Consider the following 18462-nt stretch of genomic DNA (forward strand, 5'->3'; position numbering starts at 1 on the left):
CTAACTAAGGATATCACACACATCCATGCCCGAGGGAGGATTCGAACCTGCGACCGTAGCACCAACGCCGTTGCGGACTGAAGCGCCTAGAACCGCTCGGTCACAGTAATGACAGTATTCTCGCTTCCTTTCCTGTCAATGTGCATGTAACTATCCACAGTAGTCGAAAAGAACGCATCAACGGAAAGTTGTATGCCAGTAGAGGAAGTGTTAGTTTTGTGCTGTGGATCCAACCCTCTTGTTCTCTACCACCCCCATCACTCTCCTCCGTTCCCTGTTTCGTACATCGACACCTGCGATACGTTGCTGTGCCTTTGTGCGGGCGTGTTTGTTGCGCGCGCGTTTGTGTGTGTGCCTTTGTGTATGTTCGTTTGTTGAACTTTTTGTGGTGCGATCGACATCCCGGCTGGCGCCGAAAGAGCGGGTCGCGCGCACTCGCCGTGGGATTTGGCCGATACAAATTACCCGCGACAGCGTCACGTTAATTAATCTCTTGTAATTAATACACGCGGCGCGGGACACTAACTGTGGACCAGAGCGGGGAGTAGCGAGTGGTGGGTGGCATTGGGAGGAGGAGAACACAACTGAACAGAACAGGTGGAGGAGCTGCGGCTGTCATTGGCACAGACACTGCACCCAACACACAACACTCGCCGCCTACGCCTCATACACACACACACACACACACACACACACACACACACACACACATACACACACACGCTATGATATGCCGCTAAAGATGCTTGCTCGGGCTAGAGATGACGGTGCGTGCCAACATATTGAAAATTCCAGCTTTCTTGTATCTCGTGAAAATTCCGGTATCTGCTACAAAATCCGTATTCACTGCTTTTCGTTTAATGCAGCCCACATAAAGTAACCATCACGCATTTCCTTCTCCATGACAACTCTCGGCCGCACACTGCAGGGGCAGTGAAGACGCTCCTGCAGCGTTTTCGATTGGAAGTGTTTCATCATCCACCATACAACCTGGACTTGGCTCACTCTGAGTTTCATCTTTGCTCACATGAACCGGTGGTTCCGAAGACAACATTTTGGTATAGACAACGAGCTGCAGACCGACGTAGAGAAATGGCGGTAAGCGTAGGCGGCCGCCGTCGATGGCGAGGGTAATGGAAAATTGTTACAACATGCAACATCGAGGTTTCTATGGGTCCGTCCTACAGAAATAATGTTCACTTGCCTAGCGGTGGTCCTTCTTCTGCAGTCTGGCCCGAACGCCTTCCCTGTCAAAAACGAATAATGGACTTCTACTGGAAAAACTGTAGTACAACCATTAGCTTCATACGAATTCAGCGGGTGCTATAAAGGTTTTCAGTATCAGGTTAGCTAAGTGATTGACTGAAAGGTAGTTTGTCAGTGAAAATTTCGACGTATTGGGACTTATTTGATCACAAAAGCACTGACAAGTCCGTGCTAATCTTTAGTTCAAGCTTCAACACACATAATCATAGTCACTTGTAATAACTTATGTGTCAAACCGAACCTAGTACCAGAAAGGGTTACAGAACTGGTTACCTGTGACAGAATACGCACTCAAATATTATACAGTTTGACCTGTACGAACATTCAGTATGCGGTCACACCATGTATAACTCGAACGTTTTTGTTATTCAACAGTCACTGTTTACATATTAAATTCGGAATTTCACTTGTTCGTCTTTTTCACGCGACCGCGTCTACTTTGCTCCACTTCACGGTCAAGTTTTAACTCTCATTTCGTAAAATTTTCACATCTATTCAGAGCTCCTTATATCCACTTCGGAACATAACTGCGGATGAGATCCCAACTGACTTAGGCTTCAAAAAGCAATTGTCTTAGCCAACAAAACACACGCAAACGTATACTGACTGGCTGATACATTTCATAACCAGTCTAATACCAGTACTAAACCGCGTAATCCCGCGTCTTTTACTTTTGACCAGTCATAACTAACACAGTTTTTATGAACAGTTCTTCCTTAAATGATAAAGTGATCGGTATCTTGTTTCCAAGTCCTATAAACAGGATATTTGCTCTTTACAATTTTCCCTGAGCATAATTCACTTTCTCTGTACACAGTTATCACGTTAACGTACAATCAGATAATAACCATGACAATATTTATTTATATAATACTTCGCTTTTCTGTACTACAATCTTTCACACTGATAATTAAGCAAATTAGCAATAATTAATGAAAGACGCAATGATCGCAGTAAATACAGTTTTGTTCCGAAAATATTATACGTTTTAAGTGCGTTGTTGTTGTTGTGGTCTTCAGCCCTGAGACAGGTTTGATGCAGCTCTCCATGCTACTCTCTCCTGTGCAAGCTTCTTCATCTCCCAGTACGTGCTGCAGCCTACATCCTTCTGAATCTGCGTAGTGTATTCATCTCTAGGTCTCCCTCTACAATTTTCACTCTCCACACTGCCCTCCAATACTAAATTGGTGATCCCTTGATGCCTCAGAACATGTCCTACCAACCGATCCCTCCTTCTAGTCAAGTTGTGCCACAAACTTTTCTTCCCAATGCTATTCAATACCTCCTCATTACTTATGTGATCTACCCATCTAATCTTCAGCATTCTTCTGTAGCACCACATTTCGACACCTTCTATCCTCTTCTTGTCCAAACTACTTACCGTCGACGTTTGACTTCCATATATGGCTACACTCAGTACAAATACTTTCAGAAACGACTTACTGACACTTAAATCTATACTCGATGTTAACAAATTTCTTTTCTTCAGAAACGCTTTCCTTGCCATTGCCAGTCTACATTTTATATTCTCTCTGCTTCAGTTATTTTGCTCCCCAAATCGCAAAACTCCCTTACTAGTTTAAGTTTCTCATTTCCTAATCTAATTCCCTCAGCATCACCCGATTTAATTCGACTACATTCCATTATCCTCGTTTTGCTTTTGTTGATGTTCGTCTTATGCCTTCCTTTCATGACACTTTCCATTCCGCTCAACTGCTCTTCCAAGTCCTTTGCTGTCTCTGACAAATTACAATGTCATCGGCGAATCTCAAAGTTTTTATTTCTTCTCCGTGGAATTTATTACCTACTCCGAACTTTTCTTTTGTTTCCTTTACTGCTTACTCAATATACAGATTTAATAACATTGGGGAGAGGCTACAACTCTGTCTCACTCCCTTCACAACCACTGCTTCCCTTTCATGGCCCACGACTCATAACTGCCATCTGGTTTCTGTACAAGTAGTAAATAGCCTTTAGCTCCCTGTATTTTACCCATGCCACCTTCAGAATTTGAAGGAGAGTATTCCAGTCAACATTGTCAAAAGCTTTTTCTAAGTCTACAAATGCTATAACCGTAGGTTTGCCTTTTCTTAATCTAGCTTCTAAGATAAGTCGCAGGGGCAGTATTGCCTCACGTGTTCCAACATCTCTACGGAATCCAAACTGATCTTCCCCGAGGTCGGCTTCTATCAGTTTTTTTCCATTCGTCTGTAAAGAATTCGCGTTAGTATTTTGCAGCCGTGACTGGTAGTTCGGTAATTTTCACAACTGTCAACACCTGCTTTCTTTGGGATTGGAATTATTATATTCTTCTTGATTTAAGTGCGTATTATTTAATAATCCGTAAGGTGCTGACACCTTTCGGCCACAGTCGTAACTACTTGCGACTACTATTGGATCAAAGCGTACATCTGTCATGGCAGAAACATGGATCATTGTATGTATCTGCTAGCTCCCGTCTACTTACATTGACGCGATGTAAGGCGCTACGACAAATATAAGACCAGTGACTATGTATTGAACTAGCCACAAGATATAGCCAACTGTTTCAAATAAAATAGTTTTGATTTTTGCCATAGTTTCCATTTCGCGACTGATCAGATTTTACTTTCCGAATAGCCCTCGCACTGTCATGTGGTTTAGCATGTCCTCGTGAAATACCATGACAGAGGCTCACGATGCCTGATTGGATGTAACAGGAGGCCAGGTGGCCCTAATATTGCCAGAAAAGTAAATTCAGAAGCAAATAAATAAATAAAACGGGGGCTCCGGACGAGACTAGTTGGCAAGGCGCGCCGTGGCGACCGTGGAGGGCGTGGCGTTGGCTGTGTGCGGTAGCCCGTGCCGTGGCGTGGCTCTGGGCCGACGCCCTTCCTTCCTGCCCCCCTACCCCCTACCCCACCGCCCACGCCGCCCCCCTAATTGCGCCGCCTCGCGGACCCCGCCCTTCGGCTGACGTCGGCGCGTGACGTGAGCTACCCTGGCTGGGCATCCACCGTGTCCATGCGCCGCCGTCGCGGTCGCCGGACGATCTACACTCTGTACTGTACACCAGCGGGTGGGCACAGCGCGGCACTAGCCTTGATGTAGTGCGGCTCCGGTCGACTTGGCAATGCCTGCACCCATGCAGTCAACGTTGGGTTCCGGAAGGCTTTGCTCGACGGCAAATGCTATTCGTACCTTCGACCATAGATGCTAGTAGACTGGCCTTGCTGTGCAGAAGCTATAGGGCTGTTGTGGCTCCACCATAAACCACGTGACGTGAACGTGGCGGGATTTCAAATCGGCGATCTGCCATCCTTTGTTTGTATCGTATATTACCCACATTTCTCAACTGACTGCCAAACGCTTCCAGTAAAAATTACTTTTTTATTTGCGAAAAATTATGTCAGAAATGCATTTGACCAGGATTTGACCAGGATTCCTTGTGAATGCTCGTGAAGAAGGACGTGAGACATGCACGTGATTGTCAAACAGCTAAACCAGGGATAGAGTTATGAAAAGGGTACATGTTAATTCGACGGTTTTTGTTCAGAATCACCAATACTATCACCTCTCCTGACTCACCTTGTATATGTTAATGACCTTACACTTAACATCTAACAACTAGGATCGGTACTTTCTGCAGATGATACTTGTTTTATAATAAATCTTATTAGAGAGAAAGGGTTTGAAGAGATTGTTCATGATGTTTTCCAAAGATTTGGTAAGTGGTCCCACAACTTGGACTCTCTGTAAATTTTGAAAAAACACACTAGGTTACGTACAACAATTAGGGTGACATCAATAATTGATGTAGCTTTTCAAACAATTAAGCTCACTTACGTTTGCTCTACATATAATTGCTAATCTTGGAAACAAACGAATTAACCTCGTGACATATTTTACATATTTACCCTCAATAATGTCTTACGGAATCAGTTTCTAGGGTAACTCATCACTTAGAAATGATGTACTGACGCACAAAAGCGTTTACCTATGAACGTCATGAACGTATCTCTTAAAGGAGCTAGGCATTTTTACTGTGCTGTCACAATACATATTATATTCGGTAGTGAAATTCGTCAGAAATAATCGATCACAATTTGAGAAGAACGTTGATGTCATTACCTATAACACCAGAAGGAAAAATGACCCATTATTATAACCGCCTGTGGCTCATAAAGTACTCCAATACACAGAAAAAGAAATTTTTGATTTCTGCCCAGTACCATGAAATATCTGACATGTAGTAGAGAACGCTTTAACACTCCTCAAATAAAATTGTAATGTTTTTGCTGCCGTCCTAAAAGCTAAGATGTTAACTGAGTAGAGTAAATATGTGGAATGTAAGAGGTTGTTTATGAAAATGTGTAAGTGGTAAACTAAGGTGTCTTTCTTTCGAATAACATTTTCTCCCCATCGTGACACTAACCATAGCATCAGCAACAAACACTTTTCTGTTGAGTCTCAAATAAAAAGACGACATTGACATCATTGAATGAAAGAAGGAAGAACACGTAATAACCAGCAGGCCGGAGTGGCCGAGCGGTTCTAGGCGCTACAGTCTGGAACCGCGCGACTGCTACGATCGCAGGTTCGAATCCTGCCTCGGGCATGGATGTGTGTGATGTCCTTAGGTTAGTTAGGTTTAAGTAGTTCTAAGTTCTAGGGGACTGATGACCTCAGAAGTTAAGTCCCATAGTGCTCAGAGCCATTTGAAGCATTTGAACGTAATAACTGAAGATTGCTTCGTCTTGGCTCCTCACATTGTTGAATCGAAGAAATTTTCCCTAGAGGGGCTATACAGGGTGAGTCACTAGCTATTGCCACATAGAATAACTCAGAGAGTATGACAGTAGCTGAAAAGTTTGTGGGACGAATGTTGCATGGGACAGAGGGGGCCACAATATCATTTTGGTTTTTTGTTGCTAGATGGGGTCGCGTCAGAGGTCAACTTTAGTGTTTTAAATGGGATACTACAGCTTGATACTTATTTTCTGATAGCGGCTATCGAGACTAATCCAATGATGTGTAACAGTAAGGTCTTTGAAGGTCAACGAAGGTCACAAAGGTGGCATGAACGTCCATTTACAGAAGGTGTTCGGAGTGATGACCATTGGTATCAATGCAGTGCTGCAATCTTCTTATCATGGATGGAGTGGTACTTATTAGCACTTCCGGACTTATCGTAGCACATGCACTTAAAATTCTCTCTCGTATATCGTGGATATAGTAACTATTCGCCAAATACGGCGTATCCATCTAACGGACCATGGACATGTAAACACCATTCGACTGTATCGCTGTATCGAAGCACATGCACTTAAAATTCTCTCTCGTATATCGTGGATATAGTAACTATTCGCCAAATACGGCGTATCCATCTAACGGACCATGGACATGTAAACACTATTCGACTGTATCGCTGTACAACACTAATAGGAACGATAAGACTAGTATCATTGAATCAAGCGAGTGTGAATGATGTATTCCTTCGAAGAACAATTCGATATGCATCTCTTTTAAGGAGAATGCCAACGAAATTCAGTGAGAGCTAGGGACTTATACGCTGAAAGATATCCTCAGCGTAATCACCCTACACGTCGTATTTTTCAATATGTGTAAGATAAATTGAGAACAACTGGATCTTTAACGCATCGGAAACATATCCGGCAAAGGAAAGTTACCAACGGGGAAACTGAAATTGGTACTTTTGCCACTGTGGTTCGAGATCCTTGTGTTAGTTCGTGTCAAATCACAAGGGAATCTAGATTCAGCCAGAATAGTGTTCTGCATCGCCATAAATATCATCCTTACCATATCAGTTTTCACTTAGAATTAACTGGTATGGATTGTATGCGTCGCCACCCGGGGCGGCCGAGCGGTTCTAGGTGCTGCAGTCTGGAACCGCGCGACCGCTACGGTCGCAGGTTCGAATCCTGCCTCGGGCATAGATGTGTGTGATGTCCTTAAGTTAGTTAGGTGTAAGTAGTTCTAAGCTGTAGGGGACTGATAACCTCCGAAGTTAAGTCCCATAGTGCTCAGAGCCATTTTGACTGTATGCGTCGCATTGAATTCGCCGGTGGTTCAACTTCAGATTCTGAGGGATGACACATTTATTAATTTGATTTTATTTACTGACGAGGCTACATTGACGAACCATGACAATGTTAATTTGCATAACATGCATTATAGGGAAACTAAAAATACATGTTGGCTGAGGCAAATTGCACACCAAAAACCGTCGTCGGGAATGTATGGTGTGGGATTCTGGAGGACAAAATTATAGGCTCCTATTTCATCGAAGGAAATCTTAATGGTATGAAGTACACCACATTGCTGCAAGAAACATTAGGTCGGTTAATCGAAGAAATACCTTTAGGAACAAGGAACAGAATGTGGTATCAGCATGATGGGTACCCGGTACATTTTTCGCTGATGGCTAGAAATGTGTTGCAGAGACAATTCCCAACTCGTTGTATAGGACGCGGAGATGTGTCGTGGCCTGCTCGTTCGCCAGACTTGACGCCTCTAGACTTTTTCCTGTGAGTATTCGTAAAAGACATTGTTTATAAAGACGTTCCAAACACACCTGAAGATATGCGAGAGAGAATTGTCAGGGTATGTGCTTCGGTAAGTGCCGATGTGATAAGGAATACCACTCAATCCGTGAAAAGAAGATTGGAGCACTGCATTGCTACCAATGGTCATCACTTCGAACACCTCCTGTAAATGGACGTTCATGCCACCTTTGTGTCCTTCGATGACCTTCGAAGACCTTACTGTCACACACACATCATTGGATCCGTCTCGACAGCCGCTATCAGAAAATAAGTACCAGACTATAGCATTCCATTAAAAACAAAAACAAAAGAAACAAGGTTGACTTTCATATCTTTGAAGCGACCCCACCTAGCAACAAAAAATCAAAGTCACTTTATGGCACCCGATGTCCAATGCCACTTTTGTCCCACAAATTTTTCAGCTTCTATCATACTTTCGGATCTATTCTTGGCGCCAATAGTTAGTGACACACCCTGTATTTTAGGCGCCGAAATAACAATCTTCAGTTAGCGCTGACAGATTTACTGCTGCTGGATGTACGTCACAGGCTCGAGTTGCTGTCATCGGTGTTATAAACAATTTGCAAAAAAAGTAGTAGTCAGAGTTCAACAATGCGCTTAGCTTTGTATATACTGATGATAGTCCAAACTGGAACGAACATGTTATTGAACTTTTCGAACGGCCAGTTACAGCAGCTTGCATATTTTAACAAATTAATGTCGTAAGGTATGATTTCTAGGACAGTTCAACTGCTTAGCAATACGTCACATTGGCGTTGTAAAGTATGGAATATTAAGAGTTAACGAACCGTCGACAACGAGATTCGTTAGAGACGGAGCACTGGAGTAGTCATCAACCCCGTCAGCCCAAAAATGTATACTACACGCTACTGATTAAATGTGTCAAATTCATTATACCCATCGCAACCCGTATAATCCTTGTGAAACAGATTCGTGGGGTATGTGTTTGTACCTGCGGAGCATAGAGGTTCGCCATCTTCCCCTAACGAGTCAGTAGCAGCATCGGCTGCAGCTGGTAGCGCGGCGCGGTGCCATGTGCTGGGTGTCCGGGGCGATCGTTAACTGTGTGACCCGTTATCGTGGCCCGCCACGGTCCATTACCCGCCTTCGTTACTCGGCCGTCGGGTCCCCTGGCCAGTAGGCAACACCGCTCTACAGATGCGGGCTTCTGTCGGTCTCGCTCCTGAGGCCTATTAAGAGAGCTTACCGGTCTCTGAGCCTGACTTTATGCTGATGCTGGAAATATTTTTTTCACTTAAAATTATTTCTCAATACAAATCACATTACCTAAATACTATGTGTAAATAATTTTTGGCCCTTAAACTAATGAGCCTATGTAGCACAAAATGGCGGTCAAAATACCTCTGCAACGATTGCGTAACTAAACGGTTCACGCGATTGAGGGTGAAATATAGGTCCACAGTCAAGATTAAACATATGTACGTTATCAGTATTAAATTCTTTAATGCACGAAACTCGAAAATCAAATTTCGCAAGCACTGGTGCCGTTAACAACTCGCATGACTTTCATGTTACGCAGTAGATCCATAAATCCGTCGTTAAAAACGACGAACGCCCGAATGTTAGCAATCTGGGTGACGTTTACAGACGAAAACTTTCGGAACTTACGTCCAAGTTAATGAATTCAGTGCTTCATTGTGTTTCTGTGTATAGGTTCCAAAGCATCTATCCCTCAACTTGTCATCAGTCACATGTTCGTACACATCAGCAATAGCTTCAGTAACTTCATTCCTCAGTATTAGATTATGATGAAATGAGTCCGGTATCCCGTTTTTCTCAGCTTACTTCCATTTACACCAACTGTCAGAATAGCAATCTTGCTGCCGACGGTCACTCATGGAACTCCTGTGATAAAATGTTGGCCATAGCCCCTTTTTCATCCCACTTTTGTCGAACATGTAGCTGAGGCCAATGGTGGCACGTACTACACATGTATCGGAATTTTCTTCGACCTAAAATGTTACAGTACCTTTAGAGAGAAAGCCCGGAGTAACAAACAGCACAGGCGGCAAGAGCGGCTAGACAAGGGGTATGCACAGTTCCACTGAAACTTCATTTTCAGGTATAAATCATTAACTCCTGACAAAGTTCATTTGATCATATGTCTGTATGACTATAAGGATGCCGGCCACGGTGGCCGAGAGGTTCTAGGCGCTACAGTCCGGAAGCGCTCGACTGCTACGGTCGCAGGTTCGAATCCTACCTCGGGCATGGATGTGTGTGATGTCCTTAGGTCAGTTAGGTTTAAGTCGTTCTCAGTTCTAGGGTACTGATGACCTCATAAGTTAAGTTCCATAATGCTCAGAGCCATTTTTTGGCTGTTAATCGACCGAGACTGTTCAAAAATGTGGACAAGTTTCTCAGAGGCACTACCAGGCACGAAGTTTGTTGAGTTATTCAAGTAATTTAATCAGGCAACATGTATCGGGGCACAATGTCAATACAAAAAGTCTTTAAACAAATGTACATATAGGAACTGAAGTCGTTCTCTACACTCAGGACGTGTAATGTGGCCACCCTGTGGAGGCAAATAAGGCTAAAATAATCTTTCGTTGGTGTATTGTTCGCAATTATCTTTGTTTTTACACACTTTGTGTGGGACAAGGTAGTCAAATTTCAAATGTGTGTGCGAATTCGTAAGTGAGCAAACTGCTCAGGTCGTCGGTCTCTAGACTTACACACTACTTAAACTAACTTAACGCTAACGACAACACTCACACCTATGCCCGAGGGAGGACTCGAACCTCCGGCGGGAGGGACAAGGTAGTCAGCCGGCTTGCGTGGCCGAGCGTTTCTAGGCGCCACAGTCTGGAACCGCGCGACCGCTACTGTCGCAGGTTCGAATCCTGCCTCGGGCATGGATGTGTGTGATGTCCTTAGGTTAGTTAGGTTTAAGTGGTTCTATGTTCTAGGGGACTGATGACCTCAGAAGTTAAGTCCCATAGTGCTCAAAGCCATTTGGACCATTGGACAAGGTAGTCCCTCTGAGAGCCAAACAGAGTATGTTTACAACGTATCTCCACTTGATAATTACACACAGCTTGGAGTGCTATTTCGTCAACAAGGCAAATTTGAACAAGCTGCAAGTATGCGAAATGAACTTTCTGCGATCTGTCTTACAGAAGACTAGAAAAAATAAAATTAGGAATCAAGACATCAGAGGAGAGGTTCATGCGGATCTGACAATTACTCAGAGACTCACTACTGCGCTTGGACCGTCTGTCAAAGCAATACTTGGATAGAAATGGTCTGGGACAAAGACCTATAGGACAACGCAGTAAAAGATGGCTGAATCAGATTAAGGAAAACTAGAGAAGAAAACTGGAAAACTATATCAAGACAGAGCTCGCTGGAAGGGCACGAAGGTAAGTCACTCCCTCTGCCAGAATTCTAATCTCCTACAGTACTAGGCGAGCGCCACTGTACAGACGCGGATTAGCCACCTTGCCCACTAAGCTAGATTTTTCATCTAAATATAGAGTGCATTCTTTTGAAGCTTAGAGAGCAATGTATGCAGTAGAGCTCCTGTAAAGTTGGGAAAATGAGAGAGAGGTCCTGATGGTAGTAAAGCTGCGAGGTTTGGTCGTGAGCCGTGCGCGGCTGGGTCAATCAGTAAAAGCACTGGCCCTGAAAGACAAGCCTCCCGGCCAGGAACACAGACTTAGTCTGCGAGGAAGGTTTATATCATTTAACATTAGTAACACGTAATTTTAATTTTGGAACACATTTCAGCGCTGAATCTCTAAACAGACAAACTCCCATCATCATCTTCTGCACGTATCATTGTCTGTTAGGCCTTCTTTACAGACTAACATTAGCTCACCACGTCCAATCGCAAAGGTAGCTAACGCTCACGACCTTTAAAGCGTGTATTTAAAGCAGACCTGATTTGCAACCTGATAGTGGCTCTACATAACCACTCTTACGCGACTTGCGTGAAGTTTGAATAGACAGCATCTTTCAGTTTCAGTTGTCTCGCACAACTCTTTCTTCGTGTTGCAATTTCTTTTTCCATCGCTGTTGCATCGGTGCCCTCAAGTCAGAAACCAGACGCACACGTGGACACCATATCTGTTCGGAAGAGTCTGTAGCAAGTGTGTTTCTAAGTAAGGACAGGAGGAGACATATGGGCGCCTCATTAGAACCCGGGGGAGGCTCGGATCCGCGGGGAGGCCTACAGCGGAACGAGTTTCCGCAGGCACGTAACACTCCGGCGATAAATTTCCCACCCGGCACGGCGCGGCTGGCGCGGCCGCAGTTAGAGCAAGTGCTGCCATCTCGCGAGTGTGGCCCCAGGCAGCGCACCCTCCCCTCCCCACCCCTCACTCCACGGCGCCTCGTAAAATATACATTAGCTCGTGCCCCGCCCTCCCAGCACTCCTCGCGGAAGTGGAAGCTTGTGGTCTGTCGTCAGCGGAACGTCCTACTGAGCTGTGCAATACAACACGGCTAGGGAATCGTGTGCCAGCAGTCCAGCGGGGAAAATTACGAGGGTTGCAACTTTAATAGTGGCAACTATTTATATAGAGCTCCTACAAAATATATACGTGTTTCAAAGTTTTAGTGACAGTTAAAGTAGTCACCAGCATTGTGTATAATCCGTTGCCAGAGATGTGGAAGTCGTAGGATACTCTTAGCAGTGCCAGATGACACTTCGAGCGGCGCGGTCTATTGCCGAAAGAATTTGTAGCAGTTTTGAAGAGAATGCAGCCGGCTGGAGTGGCCGAGCGGTTCTAGGCGCTACAGTCTGAAACCGCGCGACCGCTTCGGTCGCCGGTTCGAATCCTGCCTCGGGCATGGATGTGTGTCATGTCCTTAGGTTAGTTAGGTTTAAGTAGTTCTAAATTCTAGGGGACTGATGACCTCAGAAGTTAAGTCCCATAGTGCTCAGAGCCATTTGAAGCGAATGCCGTGAAGTGTTTCCTTCAGTTTAGAAATTGAGTTGAACTTACGAGGGCTTACGTCACGGGAGTACAGTAGGTTCAGAATGGTTCATAAGGCTCTGTGCACTACGGGACTTAACTTCTGAAGTCATCAATCCCCTAGAACTTAGAACTACTTAAACAGTGCAGTAGGCGCTATAACACTTAGCAGCCCCATCAGTCAAACAAATCAGTAACAGCTTGCACTGTATGTGCTTGAGCATTGTCCTGCAAATTGATGGTCAGGCCCTGCAGAAAGTTTCATCACTTCCGTCTGTAAGCTGTTCGTAGTTTGTGTTCCAAAAATGAACAGCATAGAGACAGAGGTCTATCATTTTGCAAGACTGCTCAAATACGTACAGTGCAAGCTGTTACTGATTTGTTTGACTGATGGGGCTGCTAAGTGCTATACCATCTACTGCACTCCCCTGACTTAAGCCCTCGTGAGTTCAACTCGATTTCTAAACTGAAGGAAACAATTCACGGCATTCGCTTCAGAACTGCTACAAATTCGTCGGGCAATAGACCGCACCGCTCGAACTGTCAACACATCTGACACTGCTAAGGGTATCCTACGACTTCCACATCGCCGGCAATGCGTTATACAAAATGCTGGTGACTACTTTGAAGGTCAGTAAAACTTTGATACACGTATCTATTTTGTACGAGCTGTAGATAAATAGTTGCCACTATTATAGTTGCAGCAGTCGTATTTTTCTTCCACCAATACCCAGCTAAAAAATGTGCAACAGCATGTTGAAACAAAAAAGCAGCTGACTTGAAAGTTTAAGATGCGTTTCAGTGTTGTGCACGACTTCAAAAATGTTCAGATGTGTGTGAAATCTTATGGGACATAACTGCTAAGGTCATCAGTCCCTAAGCTTACGCACTACTTAACCTAAATTATCCTAAGGACAAACTCACACACCAATGCCCGAGGGAGAACGCGAACCTCAGCCGGGACCAGCCGCACAGTCCATGACTGCAGCGCCTTAGACCGCTCGTGTACGACTTCGTGCACAATGGTACATAGGGGCGGCTGTAGAGTGGTGCAGCAACTGTCACCGAAGGGAAACTGCACAGCTCCAGGCTAACAAAGCCTAATTACTACCGCTGTGGCAAGAACCAGAATCCAGCTTTCACAAGGTCAAAAAGCAGAAGGCTCGCTGTACTAAATGATGGTGCCATTGCGCTCCAAATGCATGTGGGTTGAGTCGCTGCTATCGGCCGTCATACATCGGGGTGACAGAGGCCGTTCGCGGTACAGAGCCACTGGAGGCGTGGCAAAGCGGGCGTCTGCCATTTTGGGCCTGTCAAATCAGCGCGACCACTGCCGGCGTCAGATGGAAACTTTTAATTCCATAATTACACTACTGACCATTAAAATTGCTACACCACGAAGACGACGTGCTACAGACGCGAAATTTTAACCGACAGGAAGAAGATGCTGTGATATGAAAATGATTAGCTTTTTAGAGCATTCACACAAGATTGGCGCCGGTGGCGACACCAACAACGTGCTGACATAAGGAAAGTTTCCAACCGATTTCTCATACACAAATAGCAGTTCACCGGCGTTACCTAGTGAAACGCTGTTGTGATACGTCGTGTAAGGAGAAATGCGTACCATCACGTTCCTGACTTTGACAAAGGTCAGATTGTAACCTATCGCGATTGCTGTTTATCGTATCGCGACATTGCTGCTCGCGTTGGTCGAGATACAATGTCTGATATGGAATCGGTGGGTTCAAGAGGGTAATACGGAACGCCGTGCTGGATCCGAACGGCCTCGTATCACTAGCAGTCGAGATGACAGGCATCATATCCGCTTGGCTGTAACGGATCGTGTAGCCGCGTCTCGATCCCTGCGTCAACTGATGGGCACGTTTGCAAGACAACAACCATCTGCACGAACAGTTCGACGACGTTTGCAGCAGCATGGACTATCAGGTCGGAGACCATGGCTGCGTTTACCCTTGACGCTGCATCACTGACAGGAGCGTCTGCGATGGTGTACTCAACGACGAAGCTGGGTGCACGACTGGCAAAACATTTTTCCGGATGAATCCAGTTTCTGTTTACAGCATCATGATGGTCGCATCCGTGTTTGGCGACATCGCGGTGAACGCACATTGGAAGCGTGTATTCGTCATCGCCTTACTGGCGTATCACCCGGCATGATGGTATGGGGTGTCATTGGTTGCACGTCTCGGTCACCTCTTGGTTGCACTGACGGCACTTTAAACAGTTGCGAGCCGTGGCTCTACCCTTCATTCGATCACTGCGAAACCCTACATTTCAGCAGGATAATGCACTACCGCATGTTGCAGATCCCGTACGGGCCTTCCTGGATACAGAAAATGTTCGACTGCTGCCCTGGCCAGCACATTCTCCAGATCTCTCACCAAATGAAAACGTCTAGACAATGGTGGCCGAGCAACGCTCGTCACAATACGCCAGTCACTACTCTTGATGAACTGTGGTATCGTGTTGAAGCTGCATGGGCAGCTGTACCTGTACACGCCATCCAAGCTCTGTTTGACTCAATGCAATGGCGTATCAAGGCCGTTATTGCGGCCAGAGGTGGTTGTTCTGGGTACTGATTTCTCATGATCTATGCACCCAAATTGCATGAAAATGTAATCACATGTCAATTCTAGTGTAATATATTTGTCCAATATATACCAGTTTATCATATGCATTTCTTCTTGGTGTAGCAATTTTAATGGTCTGTGGTGTACTTGCAAGTTTCAGAAGTCAGCTGCTCAAAAACTACTAAACATAGAGAAAATAATATCAGCGCATAGAACATCTCTGTAAGTTCTTAACTCACTTTGCAAGTGCTCAGTGTGGATAAGTTTGTGACATGACAAACATCAATAAACAAATGTATTTCATTGACGGTGGTGCTGCTGCTCGAGAATTGCAGCCCGCTTTGTAAATATGTTTATAGGGTTGCCTGTTTGCAAGCGCGAAATAAATAGATGTGACAGTATGGAGTGGATATTTGTGTAATTGTTCTGGCACGCCTGGCCCCTAGTGGTAGAATCTGCAACTACGTCACGGCGCGTGGTACGAATCGAAATTTAGGGGGATTCTCTGTCCACTGATATGTATCATTTTTCTGTACGTCTTGCAGTTTTCACACATTTGTTTTCTGGTACCCTGGAGATATTTATGAGTAACTTGTGACACTGCAGTTCGCTTTCATTGTCTATTCACAGCTGTCTACCCGATGTCTGGCAATGGGGCAGTAGTTTGATTTTGAAAGATGAGAGAACACAGCTGGAATAGCCTATGTGATCGACTGATGGAACACACCATTTAACAGACGAACAATGAAACAGTTCTCTTTGTTCATCGGCGAGGTCCGGAAAACAGTGGATAGCTGTAGCTGTACTAGGGTCGTGTACCATTGTTTCCAGGAGACTTACGACACATTTTCACAGTGGTATCCTCAGCACGAAATAGACCTACCGTTCTTCTATCCTTGCGTGCCATGTCCGCCCCAGGGAACAGATTTGAATACAGCTTCGGCAAGGAGAACTCAGCAGAATCAGAAGTAATTTCTCGCTCACCCCAAAAAATTATTGCAGCTTTATTACTGTTGTAGATGTATATACACAAAATATTGAACTTGACAGCAAAGACCAAGTATCTCTAATGTATAAACTTGTAATGTTAGTTTCTTGCGAACTGCATGAAACCCTGTTGAGCACTGTCGCATTGTAGGATAGCTGAAGCTGATGTTCAGTATAAAGCGAAGTTATGAATTGCGAATATATTTGCAAGAAGATCCATTTTTTTCTGTTGCCCCTTTGACGATCAGTTACTTCAAACATAGGTATCTAACTCGTGGTCATTAAAATTGAAACACCATCAATGACAGGAACTATTGAAAATTTACCTTCCCTGCATGATTAAATTTTTAGGTGATTTGGAGTTATACAGTGCACGAAATTTAGTACACAGGACTGCCAGATCTGACAGCAACAATGGCTCCAACGAATGTGAACATCCTGTCGAACCGAGCTTGCATGTAAGATGCGGGGGCAGCCTTTCATGCTGCTTCAGGTCTATGCTAGAGTTCTTCAGTGTTACTGGAGAGGGCAACAGACACCATCTGTGTTGAAATAGGTTAGGACAGTATAGACAACATGCATTCTCGTGTTATATAGTTGAAATATAACATCAGGAAGACCTTGAAGACAGGGTGCAGCCACAAATCCTTACAAATCCTAACGTCTGATGGCCCACTTTCGGGCTATGCACGGCACTGGTCCAATGGCACACCACATCACCATGGTTGATGCTGGGCCCATACGACGTTCATGAATGCAACCTGCAACATTCGTTCTTGCCTGAGTGTTCATAGTTCTTAAACTATGCATTTTAGAGCTCATGTTTATTAGACTTCTAGGCTTCAAATGATCGTTCCTATCGTATCCCTGAACTGACCTTTCCTCCTGGGTCTCCTGCACGTGATCAAAAATATCAACTGACATCACTCACAAGACTTATCAGTAGATTTCTGGACCGTCCTATATACATTTACATGTTTATGATAAGTTTCTTATTACATCTTTCAATTTTGATAAAACACAGTATATACAGTTCCGTACAGTAAATGGCACAACTCCAGTAATAAATATAGACTTTGAACCGAAGTCTGTAGCTAAGGTAGAATTTTCAAAATTTTTCGGTGTGTCCATTGATGAGAGGTTAAATTGGAAGCAACACATTGATGGTCTGCTGAAACGTCTGAGTTCAGCTACGTGTGCAATTAGGGTTATTGCAAATTTTGGTGATAAGAATCTCAGTAAATTACCTTACTATTCCTACTTTCTTTCACTGCCTTCGTATGGCATCATATTCTGGGGTAATTCATCGTTGAGTAGAAAAGTATTCATTGCTCAAAAACGTGCAATCAGAATAATTGCTGGAGCCCACCCACGGTCATCCTGCAGACATCTATTTAAGGATCTAGGGATCCTCATACTAACCTCACAGTATATATATTCACTTATGAAATTTGTTGTTAATAATCCAACCCAGTTCAAAAGTAACACCAGTGTGTATAGCTATAACACTATGAGAAAGGATGATCTTCACTATGCAGGGTTAAATCTGACTTTGGCACAGAAAGGGGTAAATTATACTGCCACAAAAGTCTTTGGTCACCTACCAAACAGCATCAAAAGCCTGACAGATAGTCAACCAACATTTAAAAATAAATTAAAAGAATTTCTAGATGACAACTCCTTCTACTCATTGGCTGAATTTTTAGATATAAATTAAGGGAGGGACAAAAACTAACTTAAACATTAGTGTCATGCAATATTTTGTGTAATGTAATATCGTGTACAGACATCTTTCATTAACCTGACACGTTCCACATCATTACGAAGTGTCGTATTCATGATCCATGGAACAAATATTAATCTAATCTAATCTAATCTGAAATAGAGATAAATTTAATATATATTGACCTATTCCACATCCATGAGGACCGTTTCACTCAGGATATATACAAGGAATATATAATGTATGAAATATGATGCATTCTTGAACAGCATGATAATCTACAAAACAAAGAATATATGCAATTTGATTAACCTAATCTAATTTAATCACGTAGCTGCTCAAGTAACTTGTTGCACAATGTTATGTACCAGGCCTACACTTTT

The sequence above is a fragment of the Schistocerca gregaria genome, chromosome 1 (genome assembly GCF_023897955.1).
Source record: "Schistocerca gregaria isolate iqSchGreg1 chromosome 1, iqSchGreg1.2, whole genome shotgun sequence".
In the NCBI taxonomy this organism is placed as follows: Eukaryota; Metazoa; Arthropoda; class Insecta; order Orthoptera; family Acrididae; genus Schistocerca; species Schistocerca gregaria.